This window comes from Mixophyes fleayi, chromosome 9 (genome assembly GCF_038048845.1).
Source record: "Mixophyes fleayi isolate aMixFle1 chromosome 9, aMixFle1.hap1, whole genome shotgun sequence".
In the NCBI taxonomy this organism is placed as follows: domain Eukaryota; kingdom Metazoa; phylum Chordata; class Amphibia; order Anura; family Limnodynastidae; genus Mixophyes; species Mixophyes fleayi.
In genome coordinates, this window is record NC_134410.1 from 104,792,529 (window position 1) to 104,805,644 (window position 13,116).

Genomic DNA, 13,116 nt, shown 5'->3' on the forward strand with positions numbered 1-13,116 from the left:
TTCTTAGTACATTTTAACTTTAGTAGTCACAAGCAGTATTTTCAGCAATCAGAATATATCATTTTCTTCTCAACTCCAGGACTAATAACCCTTCACCAAATAATGTAACAGGCAATGCCAAACCAAACCTTTTATAGATTGCCATTCTGTATGACTTTCATAATGCAGAATCCTTGTGAGTGTACATTAGTTAGTGACACAGACACTTCCTGTCAATTTGATCAAAATAACTGAAACACAGACTTTGGATTACAATATTATGTTTTATTTAAATCTCGGCCTCCACCACCCCTTAACAGCCGTCCAGTCACGCTCCTTTTTATTATTATTTTTTTTTTTTTAAATAACTAGTTTAGAAACAGAAAATAGATGGTTAAGAAAATTCAAATCAAAAACAGAAACATAACATAACATAATCTTCTTCTTTTCTTCTTATTGCTGTTTGAAGTGCTGTGAAATTACAAAAAAAAGAAACATTAAGGCTCTAACATTTTTTTACAATGTAAAATAAACAGCTTCCTAAGTAGGCAACATTGTACAACATCTTATTGTGATTGTTGTTGCTGTGGGTATATAATATCCAACCTGCTTTTCCAAACCTCTACTGACATGCATCACCTCTATAGCTAGTACCAACACCTTATTGTGAACATATGTTGAAATGCACTGTGACACAGAAAGGTTAGGTCACATAGTAGAATTGGGTAGTAAATCAGGCAACATGCAAATGGTGATTGTAAAAAGTGTCACAGACCACAACCCCCCTGGAGGTGGGGGTAAGGTGTAAAGGTGTCTTTTACAAGCTGAGACCAGTTACAAGACATTATCAATATTTTGGGAAAAAATAATTATTGATAAGCTGTCCATCTTTACAACAATTTCCCTTAGCCAGAATATACCAGTTACCTGTAAGTTATACTCTGAATTTAATCCCTTTATTTTTAACTGTTTTGCTTGTTATCTATGTCATGTCATCTTAGTTGTATTTAGTAAACTGTAAGCATTGTATAATTTGTATATTACATTTAAAAATGTAATAGTTCTTGAAATTATTGCTCTAAACAAATTAATTTCCTGTTTAGAAGAGAGAGATTGCTTGGCTGGGTTAACTCTTTAGAAACCAGCGTGTGAAGGGTTAACTGTTTAGCTACCAGAGCACTGAGTGTGCGCAATTGGATAATTAAGTCATAGGTTTGCTACGGGCCTTATAGGTAGCTAGTGGCAGTTTGTGGAGAGATGTGAAAGCGGGTGTCTATGTTGTGAAAGGGACCAGTAAATCTGTACCCTTAGAGAAAGAGGTGAGTGTGAGATTTGGGCTGGAATCTTTTGCGTTCCCTCACAGCAGGCTTCCAAGTCACTAGTGCGCAGAGGGCGGTTTGTGTCAGATAAAGGGGATCAGGAGTGGTTTCTTGACAAAATAGAGGTGTTATATTGTATGACTGATGGGATATATGATTAGATATTAAAGCAAGTAGTAGCTAGAGGGGGCTTATCCCTGACAGCCAGCATAGAAATGCCACTTGCCATCTACACGATAAAGAAAATACCTTTAACCAGGTATGGGTCCCGTGGTTGTTCCACCAAAGTCAATGCTCACAAACACCCTCTTGACCATAATCTAAAACCTTATGCCCAAGACTCCTTTCATAACTTATATATCACATATAATGCCATGGGGCAAGCTGGGCTGGGGTGCAGGGGAACATGTGCCCCCCCCGGTCCCATAATGTGCTATTTTGAGCTGGGTCACTGGGCCATCTGCTTTTTTTTACCTTTAAAATGTCCCTAATAGGCTGCCAAGTCAAGTCTTGCCCCCAGGGCTAAAATGTGCCAGTCCTTCCCTGATAATGCCGGTTATTATCAAAACACAGTAAGCTTTCCTACTATTGTACTCTGATTATTATACATAAATACAGCTAAAGATAGGTACACACTATAGGTTGTTCTCCTGATTATCGTGCCAAATCCCACGATAAACGACTGTTAGGTCTGATATTGCATTAGTGTGTACGCTCCCACAATCATGTTTTATTGCACCAAAGCACATAGTATCATTTAATTTTATTTTATAACCGGACTAAAAATCACATGGAACAATGTCGAGCAAATTCTGCAGTGTGTATGCACTTACCATCAGCAGTGTAGGCAGATCTTCTTAGAGTTTACAAAGTCACAATCTTTTCAGCAGATGGTTATCACAGATGAAGAGCACAGATCTGAAGATAAATATTGTAAAATTGTGTACGTGTGTACGCATGAATCGGCATGCTGATCAGGACTTTCGGTCGTTGGAAAAATCGTTAAAGATATCACATTAGGAGACATTTTCTGTAGTGTGTAGCTAGCTTACCTTGCAAGTTGAGATATCAGAAAGAGGACAACTCCTCAAACTCTCCCCCCAACACCCACTTTCCAAATTCTTAATTTGTTATAACTTAATTTACTCTATTTTGTCAACTTTCAAATCCTGCTCGATTGCAACCATTATGGCTATTTTTTCTGTTAACGCTTGTATCTGATAAATGTATAAAAAGGTATAAAAATAAAATATAAATACAGTAGGACATAAACATATATTTACAGAATGCAATACCAAACATATATATATAAAGACACAAACATACATATATAGGGAAATATACATTGTATATATTTATGTACAAACTCTGCACCCATTCCATACCTATTCAGTTCTATTTCAATCCTAAACTGTTAGTATAATGGATCTGGGGAAAGAGAAAACAACACACACAGATCTTACCTGATCAATATGCAGCCACTGGGACTTCCTCAAAGACGCTCCACATTGGGATGTATCAATTATCCTTTAAATCTTGTACCAATTGTCCTTGTAGGGATTCCTCACCATCTCGCCGTACTAGGGTCCTCCTATAAGTAAATGCTGATCAGCATCTCCCAACTGGAAACAAGCACAAAATACACAAGGACAAATAAATAAAGACAAGGACCACTCACCTGGAACATCCTGTTTCTTTAACTGCTGTGTATTTATCTTCTAAGTGGCTGTGGAGGCAAACAGAACAAACTCTCCCCACTTGGTTGACTGGTCCTATTCTCCTGTTAGTGTGTCCTGCCCACTATAAACTAGTTACAATAAGACTCTAACAACTGCATTGGGTCTATGTGTAACATGGTAGAAGACTTGGTGTAGTGCACTATCCCTGACCAGACCCTACTCGCTTTAATATACCATGAAGTGGATGGGGAAAACAGCAGCAAGCAGCAATAAACTGGCAATACATACATAACAGTCCAACACAGTACAATTGGACTACAAGGTGCATGGCCCTTTTTCTTAGATGCCGCCAGATTGACGGGAATATTGTAGTAACAATGGGGTCTTAGCTGATGGGCACATATCTCTAAATGGGACTTAACAGTAGGAGGCACAATCTCTGGTGTCTAATGATGATAGGGTAGCAGGCTTACTGCCTAACTTGTCCCCACTAGTGCCTGTAAAATTTGGGCACGGGCACTAAGAATAAATTCTGTGTCCCCACCTTAATCTATGCCTAGTAAAATGCTGCACATGGTTCAAAGCCTGAATAACTGTGTACAACAACAAAAATTAATTAGGCCTAAGCACTCTATTAGCCACAGGCTTTGTGCCTAACTAACTGCTCCCCAGGCCTAGTGTCCGAAAATATCTCTACAGGCCTTGAGGCCAACAATGGTGTCAGTGGGGAAAGTAAAATAAATCTGGAAATCATACTTACCTGCTCCACGCAGAAAACAGATCTTAACCCCAACACTTCCTCTTTTTCCAGTCCTTCCAGATGACGGCGCCTATTCTTTTGTTTAACGCTTCACCTGATTGAAGAGGCTCTGCTCTTTTCAGTCTGCGCCATCAGTCTGCTTCTCTTAACTGAAGATGGGTTCCACCTTCTAGCACTCTGGCGCCTTTCTGATACTTGCATTTTCACCTGGTCTACACAGACCATCACAGGGGTTTGGCTTAGTGACAGCAGTCGCAGAGGCGTCAAATTGAAATGACGGATGATGAGTCGCAATTTGCTCGCCATCCTGGCCATCGATAGGCTGACAGAGAATCTGTTCCGATTCCCTGTGACCGCTATGGGGGTACATTTCCCCCTCCTTTTTCTGTTGTGGTCCCCACAACTAACTTATCCTTCCCGACAGCTGGATCCAAGGTTCGCTTACTGGTATATCCGGAAATGTACCTGCCAGAATCTCTTTGGTAGTACTCTTCCGTACAGAACCCAATTCAGACAGTTGCCTTCACCACCAAGAGTGGGTACTCAGAGAGTCTCTTCTGTGGCATTTACCAGAACACCACAGCGGTTGTGCTCTCCAAAGTAACTTTTCTCTCTCAGGTACCTGTTAAGCAGATATTTGCTCAGTTGTACATTCTTCTTGAGGAATCACCTCCTCCACAGGCATCAGCCATTCGTCCACTGTATCCGGTATCTTTCATCACCTGGTCTCTGCAGGGCCGGTGCTAGGGTCCACGGCGCCCTAGGCATTTTTAAAAAAGCGGTGCCCCCCCCGCAACAATCGGAGCAGAGAGGCGGTGGTGGTGACAAAATAGCCTCTTCCCCCCTCCCCGTGCATCTGAATGCTGTGCGGCGGCCGTGACAGGTATGGTCAGCGGTCGCCGCACAGTTTTAAAGTCTTTTAGTATTCTGTGGCTCCCTCCAGAGCCCGGCGCCCTAGGCAAGTTCCTAACCTTGCCTAATGGGAGCGCTTGGCCTGGGTCTCTGCCTCCTGCAGACTTGGGTGTCCTTTTCGGTGCTAACATATAATGTTTTAAAACAATTAATAAACAAAAACAGCATTCTACTAACCCGAATACAACACAAAGACCACTCTACTGTAGAATACATACTAATAAATAGATTGGCTAATCAACTTTTCCAGCACAAAGTCACTATGAAGGTCACCCCTGCCCCCAAGAAGAGGTTCCACCCTCCCAATACCCTCTACCTCTTCTTGGCGGTAGGAATGGCTTTCAAAGATATAAGAAATACGATAATAACTTTGAGGATGCCGCTGACTGATATTGGTGCTACTTGACAGGGAGGCATGGAGTCTAGGAAGGTCAGGAGCTGCCAGGGATAGGTAACCAGATAGTCAATGGAGCCAAATCACAGGACAAATAGAGTGGTCAGGAAGAAGCTAGGAGTCAGGAACCAAAGGACAAATAATGGAAACAGGGAACAGGAGAAGGTACACTGAAGAGGTGAAACCAATACTCTGGCACAGGTGTGTGGGAGGAGGTGCCTTAAGTACCGTAGCCAAGCCCCTAATAGGAGGAGGACGCCGACGCAGTCAGGAACACCTGACTGCTGGCAAACATGGAGAAAGATGCGTCCCTTTGCTTAGCAACGGTATGCGAGCCCTACTGCGCATGTGCGCCAGGCGCACCGAAAGTACGTCCCGTTGCTAGGCAACAGGACGGGAGATGAGTAAGGAGACATGCACTCTGTGGAAATCCCTCTCTCCCATCTCACATCTCTTTAGACAAGCTTAACAAATTTGATAGTGACAACAGTCGCTGAGGCGTCAAATTAAATTGGTGGACGATGAGCCGTAATTTGCTCACCATCTTGGCCATCATAGGCTGACAGCGAATCTGTTCAGATGTTCAGAATGCTCTGGGTGTACTCCATTACATTTCCCCGTACTTTTTCTGTTGTTGTTCCCAAAACTAACTTATCCTTCCTGACAGCTGGGTCCAAGGTTCGCTTACTGGTATATCCGGAAATGTACCTGCCAGAATCTCTTTGGTAGTACTCTTCCGTACAGAACCCAATTCTGACAGTTGCCTTCCCCACCAAGAGTAGGTACTCAGAGAGTCTCTTCTGTGGCATGTACCAGAACACCACACCAGCTGTGCTCTCCAAAGTAACTTTTCTCTCTCAGGTACCTCTTCAGCAGATATTTGCTCAGTTGTACCTTCTTCTTCAGGAATCATCTACTCCACAGGCATCAGCCATTCGTCCACGGTATCCGGTATCTCTCATCACCTGGTTTCTGCCTCCTGCACCCAGTCATGTCTGTCCTCTCTTTTGTCTCAGCAATGCTCTCTGCAGACACGCAGTCAGCTCCTCCATTGATATCACCATGGCAGCGGAAACTGAAGCAGCGTCCCGTTGCCTAGCAACGGGACTGAGGCCAGGGCGCATGCGCCCGCTATCCGGAAGTCCGCGGCAGCCGACGGGGGGATCAGACGTCCGTTCCCCGTCTGACAGGGAATCAGCGGGGACGGCGTCTGACAGGTGTGTGCAGATCCCAAACTGCTTCCAGCTCTACTCCTTATACAGTTTCCAAACTGTGTGCAGATTGTTCTTACTACAGCTTCCACGCTGCTCCCTTGTTCAACTCAGCGGCGGTTCCCACACCGCTACAACACTATCATTCCGCTGATCGTGTCACAGCTTCCACGCTGCTCCTGGCTCCACTCAGCAGCGGTCCTCTGACCGTTCCAACGCTGATACCCTGCTGATCGTGTTACAGCTTCCACGCTGCTTCCCTGCTCAACTCAGCGACGGTTCCCATACCGCTACAACGCTTCATCTCCCAGCTGATTCCGGATCTACACAACTGGGTATGCGTTACTAACTATTGACTATTATCTATTCTACTCGCATACCAGTTGCATCCACTGTTGTTTATTGCGCAGGGTACAGGTACCCATATAGACTGTGTTTCCGCATTGCTCCAGTTAGGACTAGCTGTCACTCAAGCTCGTTACCTACTCACGCTACTACTTGGCGTCATTGTGCATAAACTGCTGTGATCAGCTTCTCCCCACTGCAAGGCACCAGCTATATATACAGACTATTCATTGTGCCTTCCAAGACATTGCTCTACTCGCGCTGTTCCCATACAGCCACAGTTTGCCTTTCAACTTCACTCTCCTGCACCTGGACAAGTCCTCACTCCCTTCACAGCAGTGATACAACTTGCTGCACGCAGACCACTGACTTCCCTGCTACATACCTGCACCTGGACAAGTCCTCCTATCACAGCGGTGGTACAACTTGCTACTCGCAGACCACTGACTTTCCTATTACCTACCTACACCTGGACCCGTTTCCTCACCATAGCGGTGGTACAACTTGCTGCACGCAGACCACCGACTACCCTGCTACCTACCTGCACCCATCCTATTCTTCCCATCAGAGCAGTGGTACAACTCGCTGTACGCAGACCACTGACTCCTCCTCTACCTATCATCACCGATCCACGTTCACTCCTCGTGTCTACATTATCTCCAGTTTCCAGTTTACAACTCCAAGTCATTGATTGCCTCAGACTATCTCTACTCTCCTGCTGTTGTGTCGCTCCAATCATTCACCTGCCTGCTTTGAGGTGCGTGCCATAGCCACGCCTCTCCAGCAGAGTACCATCTGGTGAAACTCGGGTAGCAACTCCTTGTGCCCGTGACAGTAAGATCAGGCCATGACAGACCCAGGATTGGAACCAACAACTAAGGAGATGCTGCAGCATTTGATTACTCGGGTAGAACAACAGGATGCCCGGCAGCAACATCTGTTTCAGTGTTTCCAAACGCTGGCCACCCGAGCAGTCTCTCCACAAAATGTTTCAGCGACTGTTGAACCTCCAGCATCATCTTCTACCCTAGTGCCATCCCAGGTGTCTACAGCTTCCACGCTACACCTGCCTACTCCCTCAAAATATGACGGAGATCCAAAAACTTGTAGAGGTTTCCTTAATCAATGCTCTCTCCATTTCACACTTCAACCTCATCATTTTCCCACTCATCGTGCCAAAGTGGCCTACCTCATTTCCCTGTTTTCCGGACAGGCTCTGGCGTGGGCTTCCCCCCTGTGGGAGAGAAATGACCCCTTATTGGAGGATAGTGCACTGTTCATCTCCACTTTCGAAAAATCTTCGACGAACCTGGCCGCGTTGTTTCAGCGGCTTCTAGCATCCTCCGACTTCGCCAAGGATCACGCTCTGTGGTCCAGTACGTTATTCAGTTTTGAATACTTGCCTCTGAACTGCAGTGGAACACCGAGGCCCTTATAGCTGCCTTCTGGCAGGGTCTAGCAGAAAAGATCAAGGACGCTCTGACCACACAAGAGTTACCATCATCCTTGGACGACCTAATTTCCCTATGTCATAGGGTAGATATGAGATTCCGTGAGAAAGAGTCTGAAAGAACCAGCACCTCTAAAGGGTCCTCTACTCCATCACCTCCAATTCGTCAGCCTCCGCCTCCAGTGGAACCCATGGAGGTAGGCCACTCAAAATTAACATCTCAAGAGAGGGATCGACAAATTAAAAATAGACTCTGCATCTATTGTGCTGACCCGTCTCACAGCTTGAACTCATGCCCCAAGAAGTCGGGAAATGCCAGGCCCTAACCTGTTCTGGAGAGGTAAGGTTAGGGGCCCTGGATTCCTCTTTATCTTCTATGGATGTCAAGGTGTGTGCCTTTGATGTGACCATTCTGTTTTCCTCCAAATCCTTTAGTTCCCAAGCACTCCTGGACTCCGGCGCTGCTGGCAACTTTATCTCTAGTGCTCTAGTCAACCAGTGGTCCTTACCAGTGGTTCCCTTAAAAACCGCCATAGCTGTCACCACTATAGACGGTTCTCACATTGTCAATGGACTTATCACTCACTGTACGTCTCCGTTGATCCTCCAAGTCGGAGTGCTACACCAAGAGAAAATCTCTTTTCTGATTCTTTCGGTTACTACCAGTCCCATCTTCCTTGGCCTTCCATCTCTTCAGCTTCACTCACCACAAATTGATTGGAATACTCCCCAAGTCACATCCTGGGGTCCGGATTGTCATCACAGATGTCTAACCCGAGTGGTTCCACTTAAGATCAACAAATCTTCCCTAACACCTGGCCCTCCAGGCCTTCCTCCACAGTACGCCCCGTTCACTGACGTGTTCGATAAGGCTCGGTCTGAACGTCTGCCACCTCATCGGGCATGGGATTGTCCCATAGACCTGCTACCTGGCAAAAACCCTCCTAGGGGACGTGTATATCCTCTCTCTTTGCCAGAGACTCAGGCTATGTCTGAATACATCAAGGACAATCTACATCGCGGATTCATCCGTCCTTCCAGCTCTCCCGCTGGAGCGGGGTTCTTTTTTGTTAAAAAGAAAGATGGTACATTAAGACTTTGCATTGACTATCGGGGGCTCAATGCCATTACCGTTAAAAACCGACACCCGATTCCACTTATCACCGAACTCTTTGACCGTATCAAGGGTGCCCGGATATTCACCAAACTTGATCTCCGTGGCGCTTACAATCTAATCCGGATCAAGGCAGGTGACGAATGGAAGACAGCGTTTAATACCAGGGATGGACATTACGAATATCTGGTGATGCCTTTTGGACTGTGTAATGCCCCTGCTATCTTTCAAGGATTCATGAACGAGACCTGTTATACGTATGCGTTGTAGTCTATCTGGACGACATTTTAATCTTCTCTCAAGATCTGTCCTCCCACCATCAACATGTGGCAGAGGTTCTCTTCAGGCTACGGAAGAACCTACTATTCTGCAAATTAGAGAAATGCTCCTTTGACTTATCCCAAATTCCATTCTTGGAATAAATCGTATCCGGAGTAGGACTGGAGATGGATCCGGATAAAGTTAACGCCGTTCTACTTTGGCCCCAGCCAACTACTCTCAGGGCTATACAATGCTTTCTAGGCTTTGCCAATTATTATAGACGTTTTATTTTAAATTTTTTAGCTATTGTTTCTCCTTGTCACGGACTTACCTGATCCCCGCCGCTCCGTCCAGCCGCACTTCCGCATTCAGGACCATGTGACCGCACCCGGAGGCGGTCACATGACCACAACCCTAGAGGCGGGGATTTTGAGTGTCAGAGCAACACTTACCTGTTCCTGGCTCCTGCTCTTCGTGGATTGCAGTGTCTTCCAGTTTCCAGTGTCTCCTGTGTGCTGATCTCTGCCTGTTTGACTTCCCTGGCTCTCCTATCCCAGTGTACCGACCCGGCTTGCTGACCATTCTCCTATTCTTGTGACCCGTGTACCGAACCTGGCTTGTTGACTCCGAGTTGCCTTCTGATTCTGCCTGACTCCATTCCTGTGTACCGAACCGGCTTGTTTGACTCCGCTACCTCCGCTTCACTCCACTGTACTACATCTTGAGGTGAACCTGGGGACCGCGACTGCGACTCCTGGCAGCGAAGCCCACCCCGCCTTGCGGCGGTTCTTGGTGAACACCGGGGAGATTGTTAGACTCCGCACCTCAGGTAAGCCAGTGCTAATCAAGATTAGTAATATAGTATCCAGAATCTGTTACACTCCTATTGTGGCCCTGACCAAGAAGGGCGCCAATACTAAACACTGGTCCTCTGAGGCCCTTCAAGCTTTCCAAAGCCTTAAAGAAGCATTTTCTACCGCTCCTGTTCTTCGGCAGCCTGATGTAAACCTTCCTTTCTTTCTCGGGGTAGACGCCTCCAATGTCGGACTAGGAGCTATTCTCTCCCAAAGATCTGAGCAACAGAAGTTCCATCCCAGTGCCTTCTACTCCCGGGGCCTGCTACCCGCGGAGAAGAACTACACCATCGGTGACAAAGAACTGTTGGCAATAAAAGTCGCATTGGAGGAGTGGAGATATTTACTGGAGGGGGCTCATTTTCCTGTAACCATCTTCACCGACCACAAAAATCTCCTCTATTTACAGACAGCCCAATGTCTAAACCCTCGACAGGCAAGGTGGTCGCTTTTCTTTTCTCGCTTCGAACTCATTATAACATTCAAACCTGCTGCAAAGAACAGGAAAGCAGATGCTTTATCCCGAGCATTTGCCCCTCCTTCTGACACCTTGGATTCTTCCGATCACCCTATACTGGATCCCAAATGTGTGACTTTGGCCACTTCATCCACCAATATGCTACCGTTTGAGAAAACTCTTGTTCCTCCATCTCTACGCAAGAAAATATTATCATGGTACCATTCTTCACGGTTCTCTGGACATTCTGGTGAACGAAAGACGTTTGAGTTTCTTTCCCGGAGTTATTGGTGGCCTTCTATCAGAAAGGATGTCAGAGAGTTCGTGGCCGCTTGCGAGATCTGCTCTCAATTTAGGTCTTCCCGCAGAACACCAGCGGGATTGTTCCAACCACTACCTATTCCTACTAAACCTTGGACCCATATAAGCATGGACTTTGTCACCGAACTACCTCTTAGCAAGAGATGTAATACCATCTGGGTAGTGGTGGATAGATTCTCCAAGAAGGTTCACTTCGTCCTGCTAACCGGATTACCATCTTCTTCTACCTTGGCTGACCATTTTATTAAGGAGATCTTTCGGATTCACGGCTGTCCGTCCGAGATTGTGTCCGATAGAGGGGTACAGTTCGTCTCCAGATTCTGGCGAGCCCTTTGCAAGAACTTGGGTATCCGACTGTCTCTATCATCGTCTTACCATCCCCAATCTAACGGCCAGACCGAAAGGGTCAATCAAGATCTCGAGACCTTCATAAGGATCTTTTCCTCAGCCAATCAAGATAATTGGGTAGAATTACTCCCGTGGGCTGAGTTTGCCCACAATAACATGTACCATGAGTTTCAACAAAAACTCCTTTTTTCGTGGTTTACGGTCACCATCCGTCTCTCCCAGAGTTTCCTGCCCTCCCTCCCACCCAAGTCCCTGCGGTGGAGAGACTCTGTCAAAACTTTAAAACTATCACCAGGTGAGATCATCCCTGAAGGAAGCATCAGCCAGATACAAATTCTTCGCAGATAAAAAGAGGCCATTCCACCACTCAAGCTTGGAGACCGTGTATGGCTTTCTACTAAAAATATCCGCTTGAAGGTTCCGTCCATGAAGTTTGCACCACGCTTCATCGGGCCATACAAGATCACTCAAGTCATAAATCCAGTATGCTTCAAGCTACTTTTACCCAAGAACCTCCGGATCTCCAATGCCTTCCATGTCTCCCTGCTCAAACCTCTTGTGATCAATCGCTTTTCTGCTCCTCCTTCTGTACCTAAACCAGTACAGATTCACCAAGAAGACGAGTTCGAGATCTCTCAAATCCTGGATGCTAAAATTTCGCGAGGAACTCTCAGATTTCTCGTTCATTAAAAGGGCTTTGGTCCTGAAGAACGCTCATGGATTCGTTCTGATGACCTCAACGCTCCAGCCCTGCTTAAAAAATTCTATCTAAAATTTCCGGCCAAACCCGGTTCCAAGTGTTCTGTGCCCACCTTTAAAAGGGGGGGGGGTTACTGTCACTCACCGGACCGTGAGTGCCTCTACGCTGGTGCGAGGTCCTCCATCTTTCCTCCCTACACCTGTGTGGAATCGTGGCCGCTCGCTATCCTGCCATCTGCGCATGCGCAGGTCTCGCTAGTAGCTTCACCTGTCCATGGAGGTGATTGACAGATCAATCACCTCACCCTATTTGAGTCACCTGCAACCCTAGGGAGGGGCCTGATCTTGAAGTCTCATTCCCAGTGAACATCTATAGGTGTGTGCAGATCCCAAACTGCTTCCAGCTCTACTCGTTATACAGTTTCCAAACTGTGTGCAGATTGTTCTTACTACAGCTTCCACGCTGCTCCCTTGTTCAACTCAGCGGCGGTTCCCACACCACTACAACACTATCATTCCGCTGATCGTGTCACAGCTTCCACGCTGCTCCTGGCTCCACTCAGCAGCGGTCCTCTGACCGTTCCAACGCTGATACCCTGCTGATCGTGTTACAGCTTCCACGCTGCTTCCCTGCTCAACTCAGCGGCGGTTCCCATACCGCTACAATGCTTCATCTCCCAGCTGATTCCGGATCTACACAACTGGGTATGCGTTACTAACTATTGACTATTATCTATTCTACTCGCATACCAGTTGCATCCACTGTTGTTTATTGCGCAGGGTACAGGTACCCATATAGACTGTGTTTCCGCATTGCTCCAGTTAGGACTAGCTGTCACTCAAGCTCGTTACCTACTCACGCTACTACTTGGCGTCATTGTGCATAAACTGCTGTGATCAGCTTCTCCCCACTGCAAGGCACCAGCTATATATACAGACTATTCATTGTGCCTTCCAAGACATTGCTCTACTCGCGCTGTTCCCATACAGCCACAGTTTGCCTTTCAACTTCA

The 13,116-nt window shown here is 46.3% G+C and overlaps 1 long non-coding RNA gene across 1 annotated transcript; it reads right to left on the minus strand.

Annotated features, from left to right (window-relative positions):
* Nucleotides 1-268: 268 nt before the first annotated feature.
* Nucleotides 269-4,732, minus strand: LOC142100877 (uncharacterized). The gene is made up of 3 exons (XR_012678927.1): nt 2,762-4,732; nt 2,132-2,216; nt 269-450 (listed from the first exon to the last, which is right to left on the minus strand). It is a non-coding gene; the product is annotated as an uncharacterized LOC142100877 (long non-coding RNA).
* Between the last annotated feature and the right edge of the window lie 8,384 nt (nt 4,733-13,116).